The following is a 27,575-nucleotide window of genomic DNA, read 5'->3' on the forward strand; positions in this document are numbered from 1 at the left end:
TTTCTTTCTTTCTTTCTTTCTTTCTGTCTTTCTTTCTTTCTCTTTTTCCTTTCTTTCTTGGTGTTTGATGACTTCCCATTAATTACAAACTTTTCTGTGAGTTCAATGGATTCTATACTACTTGAAAAGGGTAAGATATGTCATGAAAACATATGACTGTATTTTGTTTTGTTTCATTTCTTAAGGGGTACTAAAGAAGGAGAATAAATTTTTTAAAATGCATTTAATTTAGTAGTTTGCAGAATGCAGTTGGCCTCTCTGCCTGATTTAATGCTCCCTTCCTTACTTTGTTGGTTTGGTCAAAAATATTTTCTTTGAAAACCTGCATTTTAATAGCAAGCCCTTGAGGAAACAAAGAACAAAGGACAAATAAGTAGGAAAAATAGAATTTAAATATAGATTTTGCCATTGATTTCAAGTGTGCAAATAACCAAAGGCAGTAAAATCCGACTTTTTATGAATTTAATACTTTAATAAGAGGTCATAAGGACATCTTTTTCACATCCAAAAAACAGTTCTTCCATGTTTTTTATGTCTCTAAAATCACTTTTGGTGTCTGGTAAAGCCTGTGGATCTTTTCTCAAAATCATGTTTTTAAATGCATATAACTAACTGCATAGGATTGCAAAAGAAGCCATTTATAATAAAATATGAGTATCTCATTATCTACCTATTTACATATAGACAATTTATGCACCTCAAATTACTAATCTCTGCTCTAAAAAAGATTCTTTGGATACCCAGATATTAGTGCCAGTCTATTGCTCTTAGCAACATAATACTCAAACCTGGTGTTAAGGGTTAAATTTAATGGTTGGACAATAATTTTATGAAATTATGTGGTTGCCAATATTTATTATATCTTGAGTCAGAAATTTATTTATAAATATTTACAAAATGGAGAGGAAAAAATAAAGTAGAGAAATTTGAAGAGGTTAGAGAGGTTATCTATCCTATCTACCTAAATATTTTACTCTGGATCTGCTTAATCCAGGCAGAGATTAATTAGCTCTCAACCAGGAAGGCTGATAGTGAGTAACTATTCAACCTCCTCCAAGATGGAAGATAGTCTCTTAGGAAACTAGGAGGGGAGTCAGTCTTTCACTCACTCAATGAAGTAGTCCAGGAGTCACAGTATAAGTTGAAGCCAAGCTCCAAACCCAGGATGCAAGCCTCATTCTCTAGCAAAGCTCCCTCGAAGACTATCTAAGACTACCTCCAGAAGACAATCTCTTCAGACTATCTTCTCAAAGACCTCCTACTCTCAGGGCTTTCGGGCTTGCTTTTATGGTGACTTCTTGTCTCCTCCCCTTTTCACAGGGACAAATCACAGTTTCCAAACTGTCTAGCACTGCCCAGGGGAGGCAGTGTCTGTGGGATAGACTTCTCATCTTCTGAAGGTTAAGTTCTCATCTAAGGGTGTGAATTTTCTAAATCTCACCTTCTGGAGAGGTGAATATTCATAGGGTTAACTCTAGATAGACAAAGACTTCCCTTTCACAAGTGTAAACTCAGAATGGACAAAGAGAACAAAGAATTCCCTTTTATACTGGAGAAGACTAGAATGTACATCCAGTGCATTTCCTCAAACTGACATAGGTTACAACCCCTCTGTGGCAAGTCTAATATGGTAGAAGTCTAATCTAGGCCCTCCAATATGTTCAGCATAGGTGGTATTCCCAGTTGACTGAGGGCATTCTTAACTCAGAGGCCATAAAGATGGTGCCAATAGCCCTTTGTGAGAAATTTAAGCTCTGGTGGGCCCTTAGAAGAGGAAGGATTTTTGATTTGGATCCAGGGACCATATGGGTCATTGTGACTGTGGTTGACTATGGTCTGAGGATCAGCCTCGCTCTAGTTGGAGAACCTCATCACCAGTAGGGAGGTTGCCTTTCAGTGCCAGAATCTTGGGGTCATCTGTTACTTTTTCAAAGGTTGCTATGAACATAAAGAGAGGGAGTAGCCATACACATAAAAGCATGGACTCTTTAAATACTGAAGTAGGAAGTAATGAACAATTGTTCTAAAAATATAGTAGCATAGTGTGAGAGATATAGAGCTGACCCCCAAGTCATAAATTCATAAGTTTAAGTCCTGCCTCTGACTCTCACTGATTCTGTGACTCTGGGTGAGTTATTTAACTTCTAAGAATACTAGTCTATTCTGTAACATAAGATGCAAGGAAGATGCATATCTTCATTGGCAGAGGAAATTCCTCACTAGGACTCCTTCTACTAATAAGATTGTGTGTGTGTGTCCTGTGGTTACTAAGTATTATCACAATAACTTTACATTACTTTGCTGTCTTTGTTGGTAATAAAAATAATAAATTACATCTTTGTCACATATCTCCATTGGATTTTCATGCTGCTTCCCTCTTGTGGTAAGAGGGGTCCTCTGCCTGCTCTCAGGGCTTGACAACAGACCCCAAATTCTTATAGGTGGAGCCAAGCTTAGATGTTTCTACATGGATGAAAAAAATATTCAAAGATAGAAGCTTGTGAACTGACTTTGTTCCCTTTGGGTATTATCTCCTCCTAATCATAGCATGGAAGCTACATGAGAGCAGTAATGATCTTCCATGTATTTGTATCCTGAGTATTTCTAAAGAATTGGAGAGGGTCTAGTCCAGTGATTCCCAAAGTGGGCGCCACCGCCCCCTGGTGGGTGCTGCAGCGATCCAGAAGAGCAGTGATGGCCACAGGTGCATTTATCATTCCTATTAATTGCTACTAAATTTTTTTAAATTCATTTCCAGGGCGCTAAGTTATATTTTTTTTCTGCAAAGGGGGCGGGAGGCCAAAAAAGTTTGGGAACCCCTGGTCTACCCTAATCGACCAGTCAGGCAATGATCAATATCAAGAGCTATGTGTTGGTCACTGAACTGAGTATTCAGTTTACAAAGATCCAAATGCTTGTCCTCAGGGACCTTGGATTCCACTGAAAAAACAAATAAAGGAAAAACAACAAAATTGTCCACAGATAAATATATGGAACTTGTGTAGGCATCAAGGTAGTACAGTGGGTAGAGTCAGGAAAATGTGAGCTCCATTCTGGATTCATATACTTACTCTATCTGGGATTTTGGGACCAATCACTGTACCCCTACCTGCTTCATGTTCCTCATGTATAAAATGAGGATAATAGTAACACCTACCCCCCACCAGCGTATTGTGTGGGAAAAATGTAAAAAAGGTCCTCACAGTACATAGAACATGGCAGATACTGCATAAATGCTTGTTAAATATGATTTTACAAAGAAAATCCAAAGTAATCTCAGGGAAGGTGCAGCAATTTCAGCCAAGCAGTAAACCTCCACAGAGTGTCTGTTGTGAGATGGGCTCTGTATTAGGCTTTCGAGGTTCAGATACTAAAGGGAAATGGTTCAAGCCCTCGAAGAATTTCCTTCCTAGTGGAGGCAAAGTATTCACAGGAAAAATCTATGCAAGATATACAAACACCCACGTGCAAACAAACACACATTGACTGGGGGGAGGCGGGGGGGTGCTGTGGTGCAGTGTCAAATGGCAAAATCATTTCAAGTGTCATGAAGGAAAGAGAGCTTGAGTTGAGCCTTGGCAGCATGCCTGATACGGGCATTTATCGTTATGAGGGCATTAGCATTCCTTATGTGGTAAAATTCTACAAAGGACTTGGTAGGAGTTATTATAGCCCCATTTTAGACACCAAAATACTTAAAGTCAGGATGGTTGGAAAAACATCAAGTTAGACCACCCTAGAGTAAAGCTTTAACCCTTTTTTCGCAGTCCTGTTGTTCATTTTTAAATGTAGTTTTGGAAAAGTCCTTGAAACAGCTTCCACTGAATGGCAATAAATAGTTCACTAATTCTACTTCCCTATGATTCTGTCAGACTTGATGGAAAGCTTTCTGAGGGTCACCATCCCTCCTCTCTATAGTGTGCTGGTGACCTCAGGTATTTGAAGGCTGTGACGGGTGAGTCCAAATTTGGCAGGGCTTGTCTAACAAACTGGAAAGTTCAATAACTGATCAGCTTAAGCTGTGAGGAAATTTGGAGCCCTAAGGTCTGGGTTCAAATGCTGACTCTTTCACTTACCACATGATTTCCCTATGTCACTCATTTCACCTTTTCTGTTCATTTTTTTCCTCATTTGCAAAAAGAAGGGCTTGGTGACCTCAAAAGACTGTCCAGATCTAAATCTATGATCCTATGAGAAAATATGCATTTGTTTAAGATTAGTCTAGATGAGTTCAGAAAAATCCAGGACTACTAGCATGTAAGGCACCAGTCTTCAGATTCTCCACTCATTTGAATAGAATCATAGATCTTTGAAGTGTTACCTGAATAATGCCATTATTAGGTCTATGTTCCAAAGAAATCAAAGGAAAAAGAACAGAACTTCTGTGCACAAAAATATTTATAGCAGCTCTTTTTGTGGGAGCAAAGATTTGGAAATTAAAGGGATGCCCCTCAATTGAGGAAAGGCTGCATAAGTGGTGGCATATGATTGGAATGGAATATATCAGGTTACAAGAAATGATGAGCAGGAGGATTCCGGAAAAAGCTGGAAAGATTTACATGAATGGATGTAGAGTGCAGAGAACAGAACCAGGAGACCAGTATGCACTGGAGCAGTAATGTTGTAATGATGATCAAATGGGAGAATGGGAGACACTTAGCTCTTCTGATCAATACACTGATCCAAGATGATTCCAAAGGACTCAGGATAAAAAAAAGTGCTGTCCATGTCCATAGAAAGAACAAATGAATTGAGCACAAATTAAAATATAATTTCATCCCCTTTTCTGTTTTTATTACTGCCACATGGCTGTAATAGTAGATAGTAATAGAGATATGCTTTACATGTTTTCTAATGTTTAATTGATATTATATTGCTTGACTTTTCAGTTTGCAAAGAAGAGGTGGGGGAGAGGGAGAGTATTTGGAATTCAAATTTTTTAAAAAGAAAGAATATTAAACATAAATAAGAAACATTTTAAAAGTCAGTATTGTCTGAAAAACATAATGAATAGCAGATATGCCCAATGGACACTAGCTAAGTAGCAAAGACATTTTAAAACATCTTTCCATTCCTGTTTGGCAATTTTTAAATCAATATAAGTTTCACCTTTAGTCCCTCCTCTCTTCATCATATAATTATATAACATCAAAAATAATGCAGCACTCCACTAGAAAAAGAGAATGGAATAGTGAAGAAAGAAAAGTCTGAGTCTAAAATTCAATTCTGATATTATTAGCTATATCAACAGACATGTCCCTTCACCTATATGAACCTCAGTTTCCTCATCAGTAAAATGGGTATGGTAATTCCAATAGATTTTTCCTTGCCCAGTTGTTGAGACTCAAATGAATAAATATTTTGAAGCAATTTTTAGACTTGCAAGCATTAATGAAATGTCAGCTATTATTAGACAAAAATATGTTAAAGTAGAAGCTACCTAGTCTACTACTACTTTCCCTTTCCAATTGTACATGCAGCCATTTGCTATTGTGTAAGGTGATCAATTTGTATTCATTAAATTCATTTTCAAGTTCATTTTTCCATACTTTTCTCCTTCATTCAAATGGAATCTTATTTTGAGAAGAGTTTCCTTCATGATTTGGGCTTGTATCCCTCGCACCTGCACAGTGCTTGGCACATGGTAGGAACGAAATAAGGCTCACTGATTGTTGTTTGATGGATTAGATGCAATTCTAGACTTAGAGCCAGAAAAAGAAAAAAAAAGAGACACAACGACCTTGGTTAAATATCTGTTTCTGATTCTTTCTAGCTGTGTGACCATATGAGGTCACTGAAATCATCTCACTCTTAGTTCAGCCATCAGCAAATTGGGGCTGATGAGGTGAATAGATAAGTACCTCCAGGGGCTTGTGGAAACATCAAGAGGGATGATATTTTTTAAAAGACCCCCCAAAACAACAATAACTCTTAGATTCTACATGTGACTTGGAACAGGGCTTGAACCTGTGACTCGATTAATATGGAGAACTTCTGGATGAAGGAAGTCCTTTCAGTAATGAAGGTTGGCATGTTTTCTGCAATTTGCTCCCAGATTTAACCTGTTCCATGAACCCCTTTAGTCCCAAATCTCATACTGGATGACCACTATTTCTGGGGTGGTCTCCAGCCCAAGAGCATTCTCTAGAGACTGTTATTTTTAGAATTTAGGTAGCCTACCTTACTGGCATCTTAATGAATCCAGAGTCTAGGAGATAATGTCTCCACATCAGTCATCTCCAACATATACTTCAGGAAACTGGTATCCGGATTCTTCCATTTAACTGTATTCGCTGTGTCCCTTTGCTTCAATTCCTCGTCCTCTCCGAGTCCCCGGCAACTGTCCAGGGCCTGCCGACTGCAGGTTGCCCACCAGTCGGTGGCAAACAACGGAATCTCCTGGTCCTTCACAGGGGAGCTCATTGGAAAGGGTTTCCATTTTAACTTCATCATCACAGATGACGTACACGCAGACGATCCTGAAGCAGACGCCTCCACCAAACGAGTCTGCTCCTGGGCTGTGCTTTTCCTCCACGAAGACACAAAATGTGAATCCATTTGCCCATCATGAAAAGCCTCGGACTTCAATGAGATGGCGGTAAGCTGCCTCTGAAACTGCAGATCCCACTAGTACATCTGGAGAACAAGTGTTTGATGCTTTAAAATATTGTGCCTCGAGGACTAATTATGCTTTTGCAAACTTTGTAAAACATTGCTGTTTATTTAAACTTCGACAGTCCCAGATCTCCCGCCAATGAATGGCAGCTATTCTGAAGCCTGCATATAAACATCTATTTTGTGAAGAAACTGGCAATTAAGGGCCTGTAATGAATTTCAGGCTTTTACATCCCTTTTTTCAAAAGCCCCGAAGAATCTGTGAAAACAAGATAGGAAGGATGTGTTTAGTCTTCTGCCCTGACTTTCGTCCATGGTCTGAGCCCTCAGGAAAGTAGAGGTTCCCAGGAGTTGTATATGTGGATCTTGGTTTCCTGGAACAGTTCTGGAATTGTCCGCAATTTCTGGTATCCGGATTCTTCCATTTAACTGTATTCGCTGTGTCCCTTTGCTTCAATTCCTCGTCCTTTCTGAGTCCCCGGCAACTAATGAGCCCAAAAGCAGTCCTGAATTTGCAACTGAAAATGTTGAAATAAAAATTGCCAGGATCATCTTCAGCTGGAGATGATGCAGCTCTGCCCTAACGGGAGGCAGCACCAAATGAAGAGGAATAAGAAGGTAAGAGACCCCAAGGAATTGTCCTAGTCTAAAGGCATTGGGAGGAGTCTTCAGTTTCGGTTGAGACAATCCGACAAAAATTAAATCTCCACTCGTCGAATGGTTGTGGAGTGGATTCTTCTTCATGGGTGGGTAGATGAGGTGGATGCTGAGGGGTCTCCCAACTCAGAAATTCTGTGCTTCTGAAACATCTGTCCACTGGTCATTGGCTTTCGAGGCTCACACAACTGAAGATTATCCTTTGATCCAAAGATTACTTTAATCCCTTTTGAACACGTAGCAATAGACAGCAGTGGACTTGTTTTGTTGTGAGTTTGATGGGATCTCATGTTCTCGTTTCCTGCTGCATTATAGAGGTGTTAGGAACATAGGAAGGCAGCAATGGAGACAGGACAAAGATGTGGTGGCCTTGGAACCCAAAGAGCCACCATTCAGTCCTGGCTGTGCTCATCAGGCACTGTCTGATTCGAGGTGGATCATTGAGTCTCTGAGGCAGGTGTGAAGTCAGGCTTACCATATCTGCCAGGTGGGGCTTGGAGGAGAGTTCCTCATCAGTATTAGTGCCTTTATGAACGTGTCACTAGGGGGATGAGGGGAAGAGGAGAGAGCAGCTAAATGAATTCATTTGGAGAGGAACTCCCCCAAGCAACAAAGCCATGTACTCTCTGCAGGCCAGAGTCTGTGAGGGTGACCAGAGCTAACGACACGTCTTGCCCAGAATCACACAGAGTGTAAGAAGCAGAACTTGAACCCATGTCTTGAATCAGACTCCAGTCCACCCACTATGTCATATCGTCCTTCTTTCTTTTAAGTTATTGTTATTTGTTGTCGGTTAGTTGTTTTCCATCTTTTCTGACTCTTTGTGGCCCCTTTGGCAGCTTTCTTGGCAAAGATAAGTGGAGCGGTTTGCCATTCCCTTCTCCAGCTCATTTTACAGAAGAGGAAACAAAGGCAAACAGGGTTAAGTGACTTGTCCAGAATTAGAGAGCTAGTCAGATTGGAACTCAATTCTTCTAGCCCTAAGCCTGGAGCTCCATTCTTGGCATCACCTAGATGCCTACTTTGAATTACGACTACTAAGTATTGTATGGAGAGTAGCATTCCCATTTACAGTTCATCTTCCTCATATTAATAGCTCATCTTTTTAAATATTCTGTCAGTCTTCCATGAGGAAGATCTAACTTTGATTCTTCCCTCAAACACTTGCTCCTTCTATTAAAATGAGCCAAGCGTTTAAAGTCCTGGAGCCTCTATTCTTGCATCTGTAATTTGGGTTGATAATGTTTGTTCAAGCTGCCCAATAATTCCATTCCTTGCATCTTGCAAACCTTGAGGCACTCACTGTGTCTCTGTACTTCAATGGATGGATAAGCTTTTCCATGGGGCCACCTCCCCTAGTCCAGTAGATTTCATCTGATCCATAAGCCTCTTGCCCATGCCCTTTGCTTAATGCCCCTCATAACAGCTCCTTCCCATGCCTTAAGGTTTGGGGTGCATTTATGATTCTTCTCCATAATTCATGGACTTTACTAGAGCGCATAACATGCCTGGCTCCTTTTTCATTCCTTCATATGCCAATGAAACAAGTCTCCACATGAATGGGATTTCTCATGGCTGTCCCTAGAAGAAATGGCCACTGCATTCCGGGTAATTCTGCTACCTGGAGTGTGTCTTAAAGGTACTAAAGTTGATAGGCAAGAATAGGATCTTAGACTATTTCTATTCAATGGAAAACCACTAGCTACTTAGCGGCAATCTCTTAGGTTGGACTTGGGACAGCCAATCCTTGGAGAAATGAGCGCCTTTGTTATTATGCTACTGAAGGCATTAAAGTGAACAAGCTCTTGCCTCTGTGGTGTGAATGCAAGCAGCAATGTTCCAAAAGTGCTGGGAAAGGTCAGCAAGCTCCCTTGGTCTCCGATGGCGCCTTCCCCATGGATTCACACTGCAGAGGATCTTTTATCAACTGAATATGTTGGTGCATTTTTGATATTCAGGATCATAAACAATTCATGGAGCCCCGAGAAGCAAACAGTTCCCAAGGAGGAGTGAGAGACAGTGCTGGAGGGAAGTCACATATCACACCCTCAGGCTCAGAATTTAATGTGCATAACTGTGTGCCACTAAAGCACCTCCACTAAGACTCTAATGGCCACAGCCTTTAGGAAGTCTGCTCTGATCCCTGCTGGGCCAATGATTCTTTCTTGCAGTGGTCTGGTCTTTTCTTAAGCACACATAATGCTGGATTATTTATTTATTCATTTATGTGGGCACTAGTCTAATTGTCCTTCTGAACAGTCCTTAAGGTCCTTAAGGTCAAGGACCCCTTCTTGTCCATTGTTACAGTTCATTGGAGTCCAGCCCAGTACAGTAAATGCAGGGGATGAGAGCAGCTTAGAGCAATAGCCTTGAGGGACCTCAGAGGCACCTCATTTTACAGATGAGGAAAGTAGGGAGGACTTGGGGGGGCTAAGTGAGATAGAAGGGCTCTACTTCTAAAGTCAGAAGGCACTTAACTCAAGTTGTGATCCTACTAGTGGATCTGAACCCACATTCTCGAAATTCAGATCCCCCCACCCCGAAACACACAGTATTTATTTCTATAAGGATCCCACAAACATTTTTAAGTGCCCATTTCATACTAAGTACTATTCTAGGTACTGAGGACTCAAAGATATAGACAAAACCAACTCTTGGCCTTAAAGAGCTTCTATTCCAATGGTGTCGATAGGCTTCATAACTGGGCATTCTAAAATTTGAGGATATTATCTAGTGACTAAACAGTGATCTATATTAAAGAATGTCTGATCAAGGAAAGCTTCATGATTGTTTCTTAAATTTTATTCATTTAAAAGATTTGGGAATCCTTACATCTATTAAAGGTAACATATCATGGGGGATGGCATATTAAATTAGAATAAAGGATGACTGCGTTCAAATCCTAGCCTTACCCATTTCTATTCAAATGATCTTCTGAAAATCATTTGATTTCTCTAGGCCTTAGTTTCCTCATCTATAAAATAGTACTGTTAGACTACCAGTGATGGAGAACCTTTTAGAGACCAAGTGCCCAAACTGTAAACTGCCTGGCAATGGGGAAGGGAGAAGCTCCTCCCCACATTCCTCTGGCTTTTAGTAACCAATTCTGGTGAATTCTGTGCTGGGGCCAAGGCTGACGTGCCCATAGGGAGGACTCTGAGTGTCCGCTCTAGCACACATGCAATAGGTTTGCCAACGCAGAACTAGACTATATCTGGGGTCCCTTATAGATCCAAATGGTCATTCAGGGACTTTGCATCTTGGTTCTTCTTGGCTCATGACATTTTATCTTCTGAAGGTTTTGTGGATATCCTGAGGTCTCCTTCATTGCTGTTTCCTGGATTCTCTACTTGCTTCATTTCTTGGCTAAAATTCAATCCTAAGAGGCCATTTCCTTTCCCCCTTAAATTGATAGATGGAAGGATAGATAGATGGATAGATAGATAGATAGATAGATAGATAGATAGATAGATAGATAGATGCAGTGATCTGAAAGTTCAACAGTGCTAAGGAGGCATTAGTTAGGTTTTCTTTTTTCCATCTGAATGTCATATTTTCCCTTCAATCAGTCAGTAGCCATTTGTTAAATACTTACTATGTGCCAGACGCTGGAGATACAAATACAAAATCAAAACTACTCTTGCTCTCAAGGAGCTGGAATTAGAACTGGAGAGAAAGAATATGTAGATATACAGAGATATTATGAACAAACAAATAGACATTATATGACTCTGAGTTTGGAGGGGAGGAGCTGGGAAAGATATGAGTAAGTGGGAAGTCATAGGAAAAAAAGTCTCCTTTGGAAGGTTCTGCTTGAGATGAAGTTTGCAGGCAAATAGGGATTCCAGAAGGAGGACACAGCACAATCCCAGGGAAATGGGGAAAGATAAATGGAGGGGAGAGACTCCCTTGCTCTACTTCGGTGACAACAAATCTAGAGAAGCCAAGTTGGTGCCAGGCACCACTCTTTAAGAATCATATTGATAAGATGGAAACTAATCAAAGCAGTATATCCAAGATGACAGCTAAGTTGCCTAATTCATGCCCTATGAGGATGAGATGAAGAAAATAGGGCTTAGAGGCGTTTAACCTGGGGAAATGATAATTAAGATGGTGGCCTTCAAAAATATGACATCCTGCTATGTGCCAAAGGAGATCAAAGCTTTAGGACTAGAGAGGACATAGGCAGTCATCTAATCCTACCACTCTCATTTTATGGGTGAGGAAACTGAGCTCAAAAAGTATGATTTGTCAAAGATCCCATAGGTAGAAAGAGGTAGGATTTTAATCCCAGGCCAGGGATTCTAAATCCATTGGAAAAGAAGGGAGATGAAGTAAGGAAGAGGAAAAGGGAAAAGAGGAAGTAAAGAAATAATCTCTAATTGAGTATGAAATGCCTGCTGTAGTCGATAGAGTAGCTAGAGCCCTGAAATTTGAGCCAGAAGACCTGCCTTCAAAATATTTCTTATTCAAGCTTGGGTTGTCTGACTCTGGAGAAGTGATTTAAACTTGTTCCACCTCAGTTTCTTCTGTAAAATGGGGTTAATTAATATACCCTTCTCCCAATGCTGTCTTGATGATAAAATGAGAAAAAAGAAAAGCTATCAATTTTTTTGCAAAACTAAAAGCACAATGCAACTGGTATCTCTAATTAAGTCTGTCACAAAGTAGAAAATGTCCCTGCCTTTAGGGACTTTATATTTCAGGAGGCCAGCTAACAGGAAACCACTTTGAGAATGTTCCTTTATATACTTCTTCTGGAAGACAGCTACTGGTTCTTTAAGAGAGCAGTGACTGGTGCTTTTACTTGCCCAGGGAAATTTTAGGAGATGCTGCTAGCTTAGAAGTTGCTAAGGGAACCATTGTTTGCTAATAAAGTATTGATTAGCAGAGGCAGGAGCCTTGGAGAACTGTGGTTTTCAAACAAAAAGGAAGAGATGAGAAGCTTTGGAAAGTGAAAATGCTTAGCTGGGGGCTTTGGTGCTTTCCCTGTATAGCTGCCCAGGAGGGCACTCATTCTTCTCTTCTAGCTTCAGTAATCAAGGGGAGAAAGTCAGGATGTGATGGGGGAGGGTGAAGGGGGAGACTAGTCCAGATAGAAAATGAGCAAAAGAACCCCTTACCCTAATCTGGTTTAGCACTTAGGGTCAGAAGGATCTCAATTCTAAATTCTATTGAATTCTGCCTCATACTTTTAGTAGCTGTGTTACCCAGGGCAAATTCCTTAGTCTCTCAACTCAGCTTTCCTCATCTGTACAGTGGAAACAATCCTAGCACCCATCTCTCAATACTTTTGTGAGGATCAAATTGATTCTATTTGAAAACTTCTTGAAAAAGATGAAAACATTAAACTATTTTAAAAATTCAATGTGAATTTCTATGAATTGATTTCTGATCTTTATTTTTCTCATTGACAAGTATACAATTTAACATTCTCTTTTTAATTTTAAATTCCATATTCTCTCCATTCTTATTAACCCTCCTCTTTCCTTGAGAAGGCAAGCAATTTGACATAGATTATGCAAAAAATATTTCCATATTGGACATTTGGCAAAACAATACACAGACCAAAAAGAAAAAGAAAAATCAACAGTAAAAAAAATGTGTGCTTTGCTCTGCATTTAAACTTCATCAATTATTTTTCTGGAAATGGATAACATTTTTATCACAATTCTTTCAGAATTATCTTGGATCATTAATTATGTTGGTGAGAATAGCTGTCATTCATAGCTGATTATCCTATAATATTCCTGGTAATGTGTACACTACTGCTGGTTCTCACTTGACTTTGAGAGTTGTGGTTTTTTTTTTTCCTTTTGAAATCAGACTGATAAATATTTCTTGTAAAATAAGAGTATTCCAACAAGATGATACAGCTATAACTTGCTTAGCCATTCTCCAAATGATGGGTATCTTCTTCATTTCCAATCCTTCGCAACCACAAAAAGAGCTGCAATACATATAATAGGATTTCCCCCCTTTTTATTTGATCTCTTTGGGATACAGCCTTAGGAGTGGTGTTCCTGGATCAAAGTGTATGCAAGGTTTTATAAATATCTGGGCATAGTTTCAAATTGCTCTGGAGAAATGTTGGAACAGTTAACAATTCTACCAACAGAGCATTAGAGTTCCAATTTTCCCACATCCCCTCAAACACTTGTCATTTTCCTTCTTTATGTCATGTTAGCCAATCTGAGAGAGGTGAGGTGATACTTCAGAGTCATTTTAATTTCCATTTCTCTAATCACAAGTTATTTAAGATATTTTTCTTATGATTATATATAACTTTGATTTCTTCTTCTAAAAGCTGCTTTTTCATATCCTTTGACCATTTATCAGTTGGACAATAACTCATATTCTCTTTTTTTTCAATTCTCTATATAGCTGAGAAATTAGACTATTAAGAGACCCTCACTGTAATTTTCCTCCTGATTTTCTTCTAAAATTGGTAGCATTGGTTTTGTTTATGCAAAAAAAAAAGATATAATCAGAATTATCCAGTCTACATTCCTTTTTGCTCTCTTGTTTTGTCATGACATTTTTTCATGTATCTGGCAGGGTAAAATTTTCCATGCTCTCTCCTACTTTGTTTATATCACTTTTTAATCACATACCTATTTTAACCTTATCTTGCTATATAATGCGTAATGTTAGTTTCTACCAAACTATTTTGCATTTTTTTTGGCAAATGATGCATTGTTGTCCCCAAAGCTTAGGTCTTTAAGTTTATCAAGCACTAAAGTATTATGATCATTTACTACCATGTACTGTTTGGTGAATTTGTTACAACTATCCACCACTCTATTTCTAATCTAATACCAGCTTGTTTCTGTGATTAACATATTTTAATGGTTTGAGATTTGGAATTGCAAGACTACCCTCCTTCATTTTCTTCATTTATGCATCTGATATTCTTGATCATTTATTCTTACAGATGAATTTTGTTCCTATTTTTTCAAACCCTAATAAATATTCTTGTTAGTTTGATTGGTTTGGCACTAGGTAAATTAATTTAGGTAGAATTTTCATTTTCATTTTTATTCTATTAGTTTTGCCTACCCTTTGGCAATTCATATTTTTGCAATCATTTAGATAACATTTTATTTGTATGAAAAATGTTCTAAAATTGTGCTTTTATAGTTCCTCAATTTGTCTTGGTATGTAGATGCCCAAGTATTTTTGATTCTCTACAGTCATTTTAAATGGAATTTCTCTATCTCTTGCTTTTAGACTTTGTTGGTAATATATAGAAATGATGATGATTCATATGATTATATTTTATAACTGGAGACTTTATTTAAGTTAATTATTTAAACTAGTTTTTAGTAGATTCTCTAGGATTCTCCAAGAAAATAATTGTATCATTTGTAAAGATTGATAATTTCATTTCCTCATTACTTATACAAATTCCATTACTTACTTTTTCTTGTCTTATTGCAATAGCTAGCATTTCTAGTATTGTACTGAATAACAGTAGTGATAATAGGCATCCATATGCCCACTTTGATCTTTTTTTTGGAAACATTTCTTGGCTTATTTCCATTAGAAATAAAATTGCTGATGTTTTAGACAGATATTATACATTGTTTAAAGAAAAACTCCACTAATTCCTTTGCTTAATAGAAATAAGTATTGTATTTTATCAATAGAGTTTTCTGCATCTATTGATGCAATATTTTTTTTTAGTTTTGCTATTGATATGATCACTTATTTGGATAGTTTCCCCAATATTGAACCAGCCCTGAATTCCTGGTATAAATGCTTTCATTAATATTCATAAGGGGAATTGTTCTGATTTTCTTTTTCTATTTTTGTTCTTCCTGGTTTAGGTATTAGCATGATATTTATATCATGAAATCTATTTGGAAGGACTTCTTGGCTTAATTTTCAAAATGTCATATATTATTGGAATTAATTGTTGTTGTTTTTTTTTTTTTAACATTTGGTAGAATTCATTATTGAATCCATCTGGTACAAGAGATTTTTTTTTCCTTAGGGAAATTATTTATGTCTTACTCAATTTCTTTTTTGCGAATAAGGTTATTTAAGTATAATATTTCCTTTTCTTATAACCTGAATAATTTATCTTTTTGTGAATACCCATTATTTTAATTTACAGTCTTAAAATTATTGGCATATAATTGGGCAAAATAACTCTTTATAATTGCTTTAAATTCATTTTCACTGGTGGTAAATTGGCCCTTTTCATTTTTGATGCTGGTTATTAGAATTTCTTGTTTTGAAAAATCAAATAAACTGGTAGTTCATGTATTTTATTTATTTTGTATTATTTATATTTACTTATCTCATTTATTTTTTCATACAGCCAGTTACTAGATTTATTAATTAGTCCAATAGTTTTTTATTTCAGTTTAATTAATTTCTCTTTGTATTTTTAGCATTTCCATTTTTTTTTAATTTGGACATTTTAAATTTGTTCTTTTTCTATTTTTTTTAATAATATAGAAAATTCATTGATCTTCTCTTTATCTATTTTGTTGATGTAAGCATTTAGAGATATACAATTTCCCCTACGTGTTGTTTTGGTTGCCTCTCACAAATTTTGAAATGTCTCGTTATTGTCATTCTCTTTAATTAAATTTTCTTCATTGAAATTCTGGATCATTTCAACGATTTATTCTTTGACCTACTCATTCCTTAGGATTAGATTATTTGCTTTTCAATGAACCTTTTATTCTGTTTCCATGGCTTTTATCAAATGTGTTTTTTAATTTATTCATTATGTGAAATGAATGCACTTAAAATTTCTGCTTTTCTGTATTCAGAGATAAGGGTTTTTTTGTTTTTTTTTTTATCTCCTCTGGGATAAGGTTTTTAGCTCCATTAAGGTGCTATGAAGACCTGGGAAAAAGGTATACTCCCTTCAATTTCCCTTAAAATTTCTCCAGTTCAATTATATTTAACTTTCCAAACATTCTACTTACCTCCTTAACTTATTTATGTCACAGCTTGCTTCATCTAGCACTGAAAAAGGGAAACTTGAGGTCCTTTACTAGTATACGTTTACTGTCTATTTCTAATCCATTTAACTTTTCCTTTAAGTATTTGGATGCATGTCATTTGGTGCATATATGAATTGTACTGATATTTCTTTATTGTTTACCTTTTAGCAAAATGTATTCTTCCTGCTCTTCTCTTTCATTTAGGTCTATTTTTTTCTTGCATTTTGCCTGAGATCATGATTGTTACCCCTGCTTTGCTTTAATCTCAAGTGGAGCATAGTTGATTCTGCCTCAGTTCCTTACTTTTACTCTCTCTCTGCTTCATGTGTATTTCTTGTAAACAACATTTTTAATTTCTGGTTTTTAATCTTTTCTGCTTTCTGATTCCATTTTGAAAGTGAAGTTATTCCACTGAAATGAACAGCTATTATTATTAGGTATGTTTCTCCCTTCATCCTATTTTCCCTTTTTATCTTCCTCCTCCTCTCTCTCTTTCTACCCTGAGCCTCCACACAAAGGCTGTTTTGCTTCTGAATACAATGTCCCTTAATACTTTTTTCCCCTTTTACCTCATGCCTCCTTCCTCTTATCCCTTTCACTTATTATTTGCCTATTGAGTAAATTACATTTCTCTAAACAGCTGATTATCTTTCTTTGTCTGTCTTTCTGTTTCTGTCTCTATCTTTATCTCTCTGTTTCTCTCTCTGACTCAATGACAGTTATATTCAGGCATTTGCCACTGACCCCACTTTCTTCTATTCCACTCTAAAGATCCTTCCCTTCATGTCTCTTTTAAGGGAGAAATTTTTCAATATTTTATCTCTCCTTTTCCTTTTTCCCCAGTAAATCTCTCTTTCTCACCCCTTCAATTTTTTGGAGATCTAACAAAATTGACTCACATCTATGCTCACTGTCTTTGTATACTCCTTTTGATTGCCTTAACAATAAAAAAGTTTTTAGAAGTATTTGTATGTTGGCTTTACATTTAAGGATGTAAACAGTTTAACTTTATTGAGTCCTTTATGGTTTCTGTCATTTTTACTTTTTTATGCTTCTCTTTGGTCTTGTTGTTGAATGTCAATTTTTCTATTCAGCTCTGGTCTTTTCATCAGGAATGCATGAAAGTCCTCTCTTTCATTAGATATTTATTTTTCACCTGACAGATTATACTCAGTATTGCTGGATAGATTATTCTTGGTTGAAATACTAGTTCCTTTGCCTTCTAGAATAATGTATCCAAGCCCTCAGCTCTTTTAATTGGGAAACTGCTAACTCTTATATGATTTCAAACTATTTGAACTGTTTCTGATTGCTGGAAATAATTTCTCTTTGACATGGGAATTTTGGGATTCCTTGGAATTTTCATTTTGGAATCTCTTTCAGAAGATGGTGTCGTGTTTCAAATTCCATTTTACCTTGTGAATACAACTTTAATTTAGAGGTGTTTGGAGCAGAATTTGGGACAATTCATATGAGCTTTTGCCTCTACTCGTTCATCTTGACTCCAATAACTTTTAAAAATAATTTTGCTGTTGTTGTTCAGTTTTTTTAAATGTGTCTAACTCTTTGTGTTGCCATTTGGGGTTTTCTTGGCAAAGAAACTTGAGTAGTTTGCCATTTCCTTCTCTACATTTTACAGATGAAGAGACTGAGGCTGATGGGGGATCACACAACTAGGAAACGGCCTTCTGACAGATTTTGGCTCTGAAGGATGAATCTTCCTGAATCTAGGTCCAGCACTCTTTCCAATGTACCACTTATGTGCCCACTTTGATAATGAATTGTATTTTTACAGATGTTTGGAAATTTCTGGTGGAATTGAGAATATAACCACCAACGTGTTCTCTAATGAATCATATTGCCTGTCTGATCTCGGACAGATCATTTTTCCTCAATATATATTGATTTATTCATCTATAATGTGCAAGAATTGAACTAGTGCCATCCTAAGGCTTTTTTACATCTCGAGGCTTCATATTATCCCATGTATCTGATGTCTTGGATAGATTTTTATAACAACAATAAAAACTATTCACACATAAAGAAAGACTTTAATTTCAGTCAGTCAGATGGTCAGACAGGTAGTCATTAAGCCTTTATTACATGCCTACTATATGAGAAGTACAGTAGAAATACTAGGAGCAGAATAACAAGGGGAAAACAGGCTTATTCCTGGAGTCAATGCCTCAAGTAACTTGTGATTCCTGTCTCCTAGCTTTTTTATGTTTTGTAACTAATCCTAACCCTAACTCTAAATTCTTTCTAGAATTCAGCATCCCATCTCCTGTCTCCATGGTTTTGTCCAAGCCCAAGCGTGGAATCCATTCTTTCATCAATGCTGCCTTCTCTCTCAAGCTAATTTGTATTTATTCTTTCTATAGATCTCTCTTTATATTTTTGGTGTATATCTTCTTTTCTCCCCATTTGATTATTTCTTATAAACAATGAGACCTGATGCATAGTAAATTCAAGTGATAGACTTGCAGTCGGGAAGATCTGAGTTCCCACCTCTGACAGTGTAGATGAAGGACCCGGGTAAGTTATTTAACTTCAGTGTCCACTTCCTCATCTATGAAATGGGAATAAAAATATACATGTTGTGATGGGCACCACCAATGTTTTTAAGCACTTTGCAAACATTAAATCGCCCCCTAAATATAATGTATTATTAGGGATCGCATTTTTTGGGGGGATTTTGTATTTTTAGTAATAAATGCTTACTGAGTGAATGATGTCTGGAGTAGAATTTCTAGCTGTCTTCAGGGCTTGACTCCTGGGAAACCTGGTATGGCAAAGCCTTCCTGCTTTTCTTAGTTGTTGATCAAGTCTCCATAGAAAAAGTGTAATACTTTTTGGTGATTTCATCACCTATAGACTCTCCACTGGTAGAAGACAAACCCGGAAGTAAGAGACATTTGTTGGGTGTGTCTTTGTTCCTTCTAGGCCCCCCCCCCCATATCATACACTCAGTCATGACTGCTGAATTGCATTTGTTGGGAAGGGATTGCGATTTTTTTAATGGTTTTCCCTCTTAGGCCTTTGGCGACTGGAGGAATCTCCTTTTTGTGCCTCCTCTCTGGCTGAAAGAAGGACATTTTCCAGGATGGATCTAGTTAAAAGAATGGCTGCTTTTGCCTGGGAGGGGGTTGGGGGGGAGGATGGCTGGACTTTAAAAAAAAGTATTTTTGACCTTTTACAAATCAGCTTGCAAACAGAGAGAAGGCCCCCAATCCTGTGCAGACATAAGGCTTCCGATCAAACAGACATCTTCCTGAGGAGGCCTTTGTGGCCAGGCCCCGGCATAACTGCCAACACTGACCACAGGAAAGAATAAAAGAAAAGGCGCTCGGATTGCCACTTCCCCAGGATGGCCGGCTGCTGTGACAATGCCGAGGAATTGGGTCGCGGTGGGCCCGGTGCCCAGAAGTGGCCAATCACGTTCAGAGGTCTTTAAATCATGCTGGAGAAGATAGCCAAGCACGAAAAAGATGCAGGAATATTGAAGTCACAGATTTATGTAATTAAAATTCATTTTACACTAGGCTATATCTGTTCTCTCACATTAGCTGTTCAATCGACATTTAATCCTCTTACAGGCCTAATCTTCATATAGTACATCTGCAAGTGTGTGATTGCCAAGTTATACCTCTCCTTTAAAATATGTTGGAACGCTTGTAAACATGCAGATGGTCAATGGGAAAAATCGAGGTTTCTGTGGCCTTGCCCAAACGAGTTGGAATTAGCAGGCCCAGCCAGCCAATGATCTTTGCGTGTTTATATGGAAGAAATGTCGAAAGGGCAAAACAGAAAGAATTCATGACAGAAATCCTAATTCCCAGAGACTTCAATGAATAATTACCTCTAACTAGGCATGGAAATCCATTCCCTTATGATGCTGCTCATTTGGGAAGGAGTGAAGAATGGAAGGTTGTAAGAGGCACCCATTATTTCTCCAGGAAAAAAAAATAATAACAAGAAGCAAACCAAATTGCTTTCAAAGTCGAATTGTGAACGCCTTTCATTGCTGATTGTTGTTGTAGTTGTGTAGAAACTTGGTGGAAGCCTGAATTGCTGCTTGGATGCAGGGACTGGAGAGAGGATGAGCCCTGGACCACAAAGGAGCCATTGAACTTAGGTTTGTGTTTTCTCTCAGTCTCATCAACAACTGCAGCCTGACATTCCATGTGGGGCCACATCCCCTTGTTGAGGAGTTGGCTCTCCTTGTATTAGGTTTCCAATAGACAGACAAATGGCCAAATCTCCACAGTCACTAGCGTCACCTGGTCTTTAAACATCGGAGTGTATATTATTACCTCCAGAAACCCATCCTGTTCACTCATGTAGAACATTAGCAGTCCCGTTTTCTCTCTCAGACTCCTACAGTCATAATTAAATACCATGTTTCTCTGGGAAACACGACTTTTCAGCATTCTGCCCTGTCAGCATTTGAGTTATGTTCTCCAATTTATTCTCAAGGCAAAAGAGGGACGACTGTTATAGAACTCATTCTGCAACCTCAAAGCCCTCCCCTCCTTCACTGATGTTGCATAGAAGGCTTTCCATCTCTGTTGCATCCTTTTATTCCATCTTTGCATTGCTCTGACCTCGTTTTGATTGGAGAAATAGGATGGGCAGAATGTGTCAAAATTGGTCAAAATATGGATGCCAGAAATGCCTGGCAGGAGAAGGTAGGGCCTTTTTGGTCCAGCCATACCACTGCTGGGTTTATACCCCAAAGAGATCATAAGGAAAAAAGACTTGTACAAAAATATTTATAGCTGCTCTTTGTGGTGACAAAAAAAAATTAGAAAAAGAATTGGAAACAATTGGAAAAAGTTCTTCTATTGGGGAATGGCTAAACACATTGTGGTATCTGCTGGTGATGGAATACTATTGTGCTGAAAGGAATAATAAACTGGAGGAATCCCATGTGAACTGCAAAGACCTCCAGGAACTGATGCAGAGTGAAAGGAGCAGAACCAGGAGAACATTGTACACAGAGACTGATACATTGTAGCACAATCGAATGTAACTGACTTTGCTACTAGCAGCAATGCAGTGACCCAGGATAATCCCAAAGAATTTATGAGAAAGAACTCTGGGAGTAGAAACACAGAAGAAAAACAACTGCTCGATCACATGGTTCGATGGGGATGTGATTGGAGATGTAGACTCTAAGCAATTCCCTAGTGCAAATATTAATACTATGGAACTAGGTCCTGATCAATGACATGTAAAACCCACTGGAATTGCCTGTTGGCTATGGGAGGGGTACGGGAAGAGAGGAGGAAAAGAATACAAATCATGGAACCATGGAAAAATATTCAAAATTAATTAATTAAATACAATTTTTCAAAATTAAAAAAAAAGAGAAAGCAGGGGCTGCCATTTTGGTAGACATGCTTCTCCAGCAATCCTTTGGCTCTCCGTCACTTGGTTTTCTTTGTATCAGGAGGTTTAAGCTCTTCAAGGTGATGCCTTGTCCTTGAACCTCAGGCTCAGCATCAGCTCCAAGCCGAGGTCCCCAAGCTGGTTTGTACTCCTGGAAAATGTGTAAATACCTCTTAGTTCTAGCTCTTATCTAGGTTTCCTGAAATGTATTCCAGGTAGCAATGCATCTGAGAAGGACAACCTTTATTCCTCCCCATAGAAAATATAGAAGATTCCTTGTACCCTCCCTTTGCCCCCCAAAAGCCAATCTTCTTTAAATGCTCAAAAGGCAGATAGCTGGAAGCTCCTCTTGGAGGAAAACTGAATTTTCGATTGGCATCAGGTACCCTTTGATATTTTAGGGATTCCTGGTGTATCAATCAGCCAGTAAGCATTTACTATATTCTACTTTCCAGTTACTAAATGCTGAGCTTACAAAACAAGGCAAAAAATAGCTTCTAAGGAGCTCAAAGTTTATTGGGAAAGACAGAGGGAAAATATCTATGTGCACTTAAGAGGCATAGAAAGTAAATGTGCCTTTCCCCTAAAATGGGAGGCATTACAAGGGCAAAGAAAGTCCTCCTACAGAAGGGGAGAGGTTGAGCCCAGTCTGGAAACAATGAACCTTGGGAAGTCAGGAAGCAGGCAGTCTACACATGACTCACAGTACTAAGCTGAGAGTGCTTTAGACATACTCTCCAATGAAAGACCTCCAATTGGGAGCATGGGACAAGTGACCTCGTGCCTGTCACATCTACAACCACCCAATCACCAAACACTTTTAAGATGAAGTGCCTCCCGCTACCTAGAGAGCATCCTGGGCACTATGGATTGGAAAGAAAGAGAAAAAATTCCAGGGTAACAGACTCCACTTTCAAAGAGTTTAGATTCTATCTGGAAACACACTTAAGAATACAGAAAGTATGTACACAGAGAACACTTACTGAAGAGATCTCAGGTAATTTGGCAGGAAGACAGCATCTCTGTGGATGGAGCCTCAGACCACGGTGAAGGGATTATATATTTTTTAAGCCGTTGCCTTCTGTCTCAAAGTCAGTATTGATTTTAAGGCAGAGCAGTAAAGGCTAGAAAATTGGGGATAATCGACTTGTCTGGGGTCACATAGTTTGGAAGTGTCTGAGGTCAGATTTGAAAGCAGGACCTCCTGAATCTAGTACTATCTAGCTGTCCCTGCAATGGCACAATCCTGAACAGTTGCAATGAATGAAAATCATATGTCCTTAGTATTATAAAAGAGAGAGAGAGAGAGAGAGAGAGAGAGAGAGAGAGAGAGAAGGGACCGTTGAGATCTTGTAGTTCAGTTCTTCCATTTTGTGGATGACAAAACTGACCGAGGGGGCTGAGTTTTCCTGGACAAGGGTTTGCTGATGGATCAATGTTCACCATCAGCACCTTGGACTGGTACCAGCTGGCTGGAGCACACACAGCTCTGTCCCATTGATTATTGGACTCTTTGAGCTAAGGTTGAGTTTGTTGTTGATCAGGAAATGGAGACAAGGAGAAGAATCATCTTGTCTTCATTGTGCTCTTAGGACTTTTAAAAGTTTTATCAAGCCCCTGGTGTATTAGCTGGAGCTGATTGCTACAAGGGATTCATCAACCTAATGCACTTAAGGAAACTTAGAGGAATAATTAGGAAACTTAGAGAAATGATTAGGAAATGCTACCATTTCATTGTCATTAATCAATTTTGGTAATTAACACATCACTAACATTTAAATGGGGCCACACGTGTAATTGGAAACCAGAGTACACTTCTGACTTAATAAATGACAAATAGCACACTGAGCCGAGAACCCGAAAAAATGAATAAAAATAGAAAACCAGAGGAATGAAACATTAGAGCTATTTTTTCTTCTTGAAAATGAGTTCTTCTTACTTCCCTACCAAATTTCATTCATTATCAAAATTAATTTTTAAATTCTGATTTAAAAAACTTCCATAGACTTCAGCAGTATAAAATTGTCGAGGAAGATTTGAAAGTTCCATAAATCTCACCTCAACAATAACCTTAAAATGCACATGCCATATTCATTACAGGATTACAAGATTTATAGTGACTATGGCTCAGATTGCAGATCCTTCTCGTGATTTTTAAATTTCTTTCAATGTCTGATATATTGATAGGAAGATGAAGCAGCTTCCAGTCATATTTATTCATCTGATTAAAACATTTTTCTAGGATAAAATCATGAGACCAGAGAGAAAAAATGGGAGTATTGGCCAAAAGTTGTGGTTAGGAAATGTGAACCTTAGGGTAAATTAAAGTGAGTGGTGAGAAGAGGGCATAGCATCCAACTGCCCAAGATCCATGCGGTTGGGGCAAAACTGGTTGTCCGTGCAATGGGAAATGACAATTGGGAAAATCAAAGAAATCAAAAGATATAAGGAAGAAGAGGAATCTTTGTGGTTAAAGAAAACCCATAGAATTAGAGTAGGAAGTGTTGGGAACAGAGGATTTAAAAAAAGAGAGAGAGATGAGAAAAGTACTCTGGGAAGTGAGGAAAATTGAATCTCCAATTGCCCAGGACAGAATCCATTTACCAATGAGCCCTTCTGTTCCAGAATCAGTTTAGTTTCCTCTTTTCAAGTTCCTGCATTTTTTAGTCACTGTTGCAAATCCTTGTCACTTCCCTCAAGATTTTAGCCTCCTTTTACTTCACACTCTGCCTTGATTCTTAGGTGACAAGATCTAGCCAAGCTATGGGTAGGTGGTGAATGGAGCTCTCTGCTCTGAGTTCAGAAAACTTGAGTTTACATTCTGCTTTAGGCAATTACTAGATGTTAACTAGTTTCTCTGGACCTCAGTTTTCTCATCTATGAAATGAAGGGTGTCATTCTAAGGCCTTTAAAGTCTTTCTCTTCTAGCTCTCTACCTATGATCTGGTAGTCTCTTCTCCCTGTTAGGACCTTCTTTCACTGTTTTTTTCTCTTTCCCATGACCTTGCTCTTGACAGGCTCCTTCTCGTTAAACGTTCTCTAGACTCCTCAGTCCTGGAGACAACCTTCCTTGTTGCAGTCTCTAACTCAGGGCCAATTTGTCTTCTTCCTTCCACTAAAAAGCAGCAACATGTCTCAAAAGAGTAATAATTTAGGCTCCATGGCTCTACTTTATCACCATTTGTTTAGAACTCAAGCCTTGTAAACTAATTTCCAAGAATCTAAGTAGCCCAATGGACAGAGTGCTTAACCAGGAGTCAGGAAGACGTGAGTTTCAATCCATTCATGGGCAAAATTACTAGTTTTGACCTCAGATCAGTTTCTCAAGTGTTGCGTACCTCACTTTGCTCATCTCTAATATGGGGATAATAACAACATTTATCTCCTAGTATTGTTGTAAGGATCAAATAATATAATATTTGTAAAGTGCTCAGCATGGTGTTTATCACATGGAGAGCCCTTTACAAGTGTTAGGTAATATTATCTTAAATTTAAATATTCCATAACATATCAGTGGGTTCATTGAAAGTGAACTTCTTTATGGAGTAGCGTTACTGATATCGCAGTATTTTGAAGCTGAGGGAAACCAATTGTGTTCATATAGAGAGCATATTGACTACACTCCCACCTCCCCACTACAAAAAAAAATCCCTATGACCAACCCTGTAACTTTCATCCATCTTTAAGCTAAAAAGATACATCAAATGGAGAAGATAGCACCAATTTATCTTGCCTAGTAAATCACTATCAGGGGGCAGCTGGGTGGCTCAGTGGATTGAGAGTCAGATCTAAAAAGGGGAGGTCCTAGATTCAAATCTGACTTCAGACACTTCCCAGCTGTGTGACTCTGGGCAAGTCATTTAACCCCCATTGCCTAAAAAAAAAAAAATCAACAGAAATTCCTCTTTGGGCAGCTGGGTAGCTCAGTGGATTGAGAGCCAGGCCTAGAGATGGGAGGTCCTAGGTTCAAATCCGGCCTCAGACACTTCCCAGCTGTGTGACCCTGGGCAAGTCACTTGACCCCCATTGCCTACCCTTACCACTTTTCCACCTATAAGTCAATACACAGAAGTTAAGGTTTTAAAATAAAAATATCACTATCAGAGACATAAGATATAGATAGGGTTTCTTCCTCAACTAGTTTCCTTCTTAATCAAGTTGCATTGTTAGTGCCTTTCCCCTAAAGTTACCTTCCACTCACTCTGCATTTATTGTTCATACACCAATTCCTGTAAATGTTGTCTCCTGTCTTTTTATTTGCATTGTCTGTACTTTGTGAGAAGTTTGGAGCACTGGAACCTTTGGTTAGGTACATAGACTGGAAGAGGTAAGTGGAATTTAAGAACCACCCCTTCTACACCAAAAGATTGATGGCCATGTTCTAAGTCAGTGATGGCAAACCTTTTAGAACCTTTTAGAGATCACATATCATGCCCCACTCCCACCAGAGACCACACACCATGCCCTGCCCCACACTGAGTGCCCCCATCCTTAGCCCACACAGAGGGGGAAGGAATTGCTCCCATTGGACAGAGGAGAAGGTGAAGAGAAAACATGTCCTCCGGCATGGTGGAGAGGGGGAAGGGAGTAGTTCTGCCTCTGCCCTTCTAGTAACAAACTGGGGGAGCAGCACGTGCCCACAGAGAGCATTCTGGGTGCTATCTTTGACACCTGTGCCATAGGTTTTCCATCACAGTTTTAAGCAGTAACAAAGAACTAGGATCAAGCTAGTTTTTATTAACTAGGAAATCCCTAAATAATTTGAAGTTTGAGAAAAGAATAGAATATTCCTCTGATGTTCAAATGAATGCATTTTATGAAGAGAGAGACACAGGAAGACACCCTGCATCAAGGCAAGTAAGGTACACGAAGTGACCAAAACAATACACGCAGTGATTAGAGACAAATGGTAATACCAACCGAGAAAGCTTTCCAATTCTTTTGAACTTAGGAGGGTCCAGTTTATCCCAAGAGAAAGAAAAGGGACGGTGTCTTTCTCTCTTCTTGGCAGAAGGGGAGCACTACGGGGATTGTACATTGAAGGCTGTAGCATCCTTTTTTGAATGTATTGGTAAGTTGTGCTGACCTTTTGGTTCTTCTGTTGGTACTTCATTATAGGGGAGGGATGGCTCTCTGGGATTGCGATGATTTAGTTATTGAGAAGTGTCAGGTGATGTCAACACTGTATACATAAACATACAGATATATATGTACATATCTATATATCAGTAAAATCTTTATTGTAATTTTTAAAAAAAGAATGAATTTCTTCTTCCCCAGAAGTTACTGGGAAAGAGAAACTGGCATCAACGCGAAATAAGGAGGATTACTAAAGGAGCACCAACAAGGATCTTTAATGGAGAATTGGGAATTGCCAGTTGGGATATCCAAGTATAGGAGTGGCCTAAAGAAGCAGAAGGGACAAGGTTAGAATACACTAAAACTGGGAGGAGTCCTTGGGAGGAGTTAAGCTGTTTTGCAAAATAGGCAAAGACTAGGAGTGAGTGACATCTGGTTAGAAGGACTTCCTGAGCTTCTGGACTTCCCAGATACCACAAGACCTGCTCCAGCCATGAGGTAAGGCTGGTCAAGGTAGCCCCTTGGGATGACATTTAACATTGTGGAAGCTGGAGGAACTGAGGCAGAGCACCCAGGAAGTAATGCAAATGTGGCCAAGACAGAGGATCAAATACAAGGTAGAGACACAGACTCAATTAAGTGGTCTAAAGAGGGAGGAGGATCAATGCCTTACAGCACTGAGGCTGGAAAAATGTCCCCAAACAAGTTCTATACCATGTGCTTGGAGAAGGAACTGGACTAAACCTTTCCCAGAGCATCTCCTTCTACAGTGTGTCCAGAGACTGAGGATGGCATTCAATGCCTACATATATATATATGATTTATAGAGAGAAGTTTTATATATATATAAAACTTCTCTCTATAAATCAT

Source organism: Gracilinanus agilis, chromosome 4, assembly GCF_016433145.1.
Source record: "Gracilinanus agilis isolate LMUSP501 chromosome 4, AgileGrace, whole genome shotgun sequence".
In the NCBI taxonomy this organism is placed as follows: Eukaryota; Metazoa; Chordata; class Mammalia; order Didelphimorphia; family Didelphidae; genus Gracilinanus; species Gracilinanus agilis.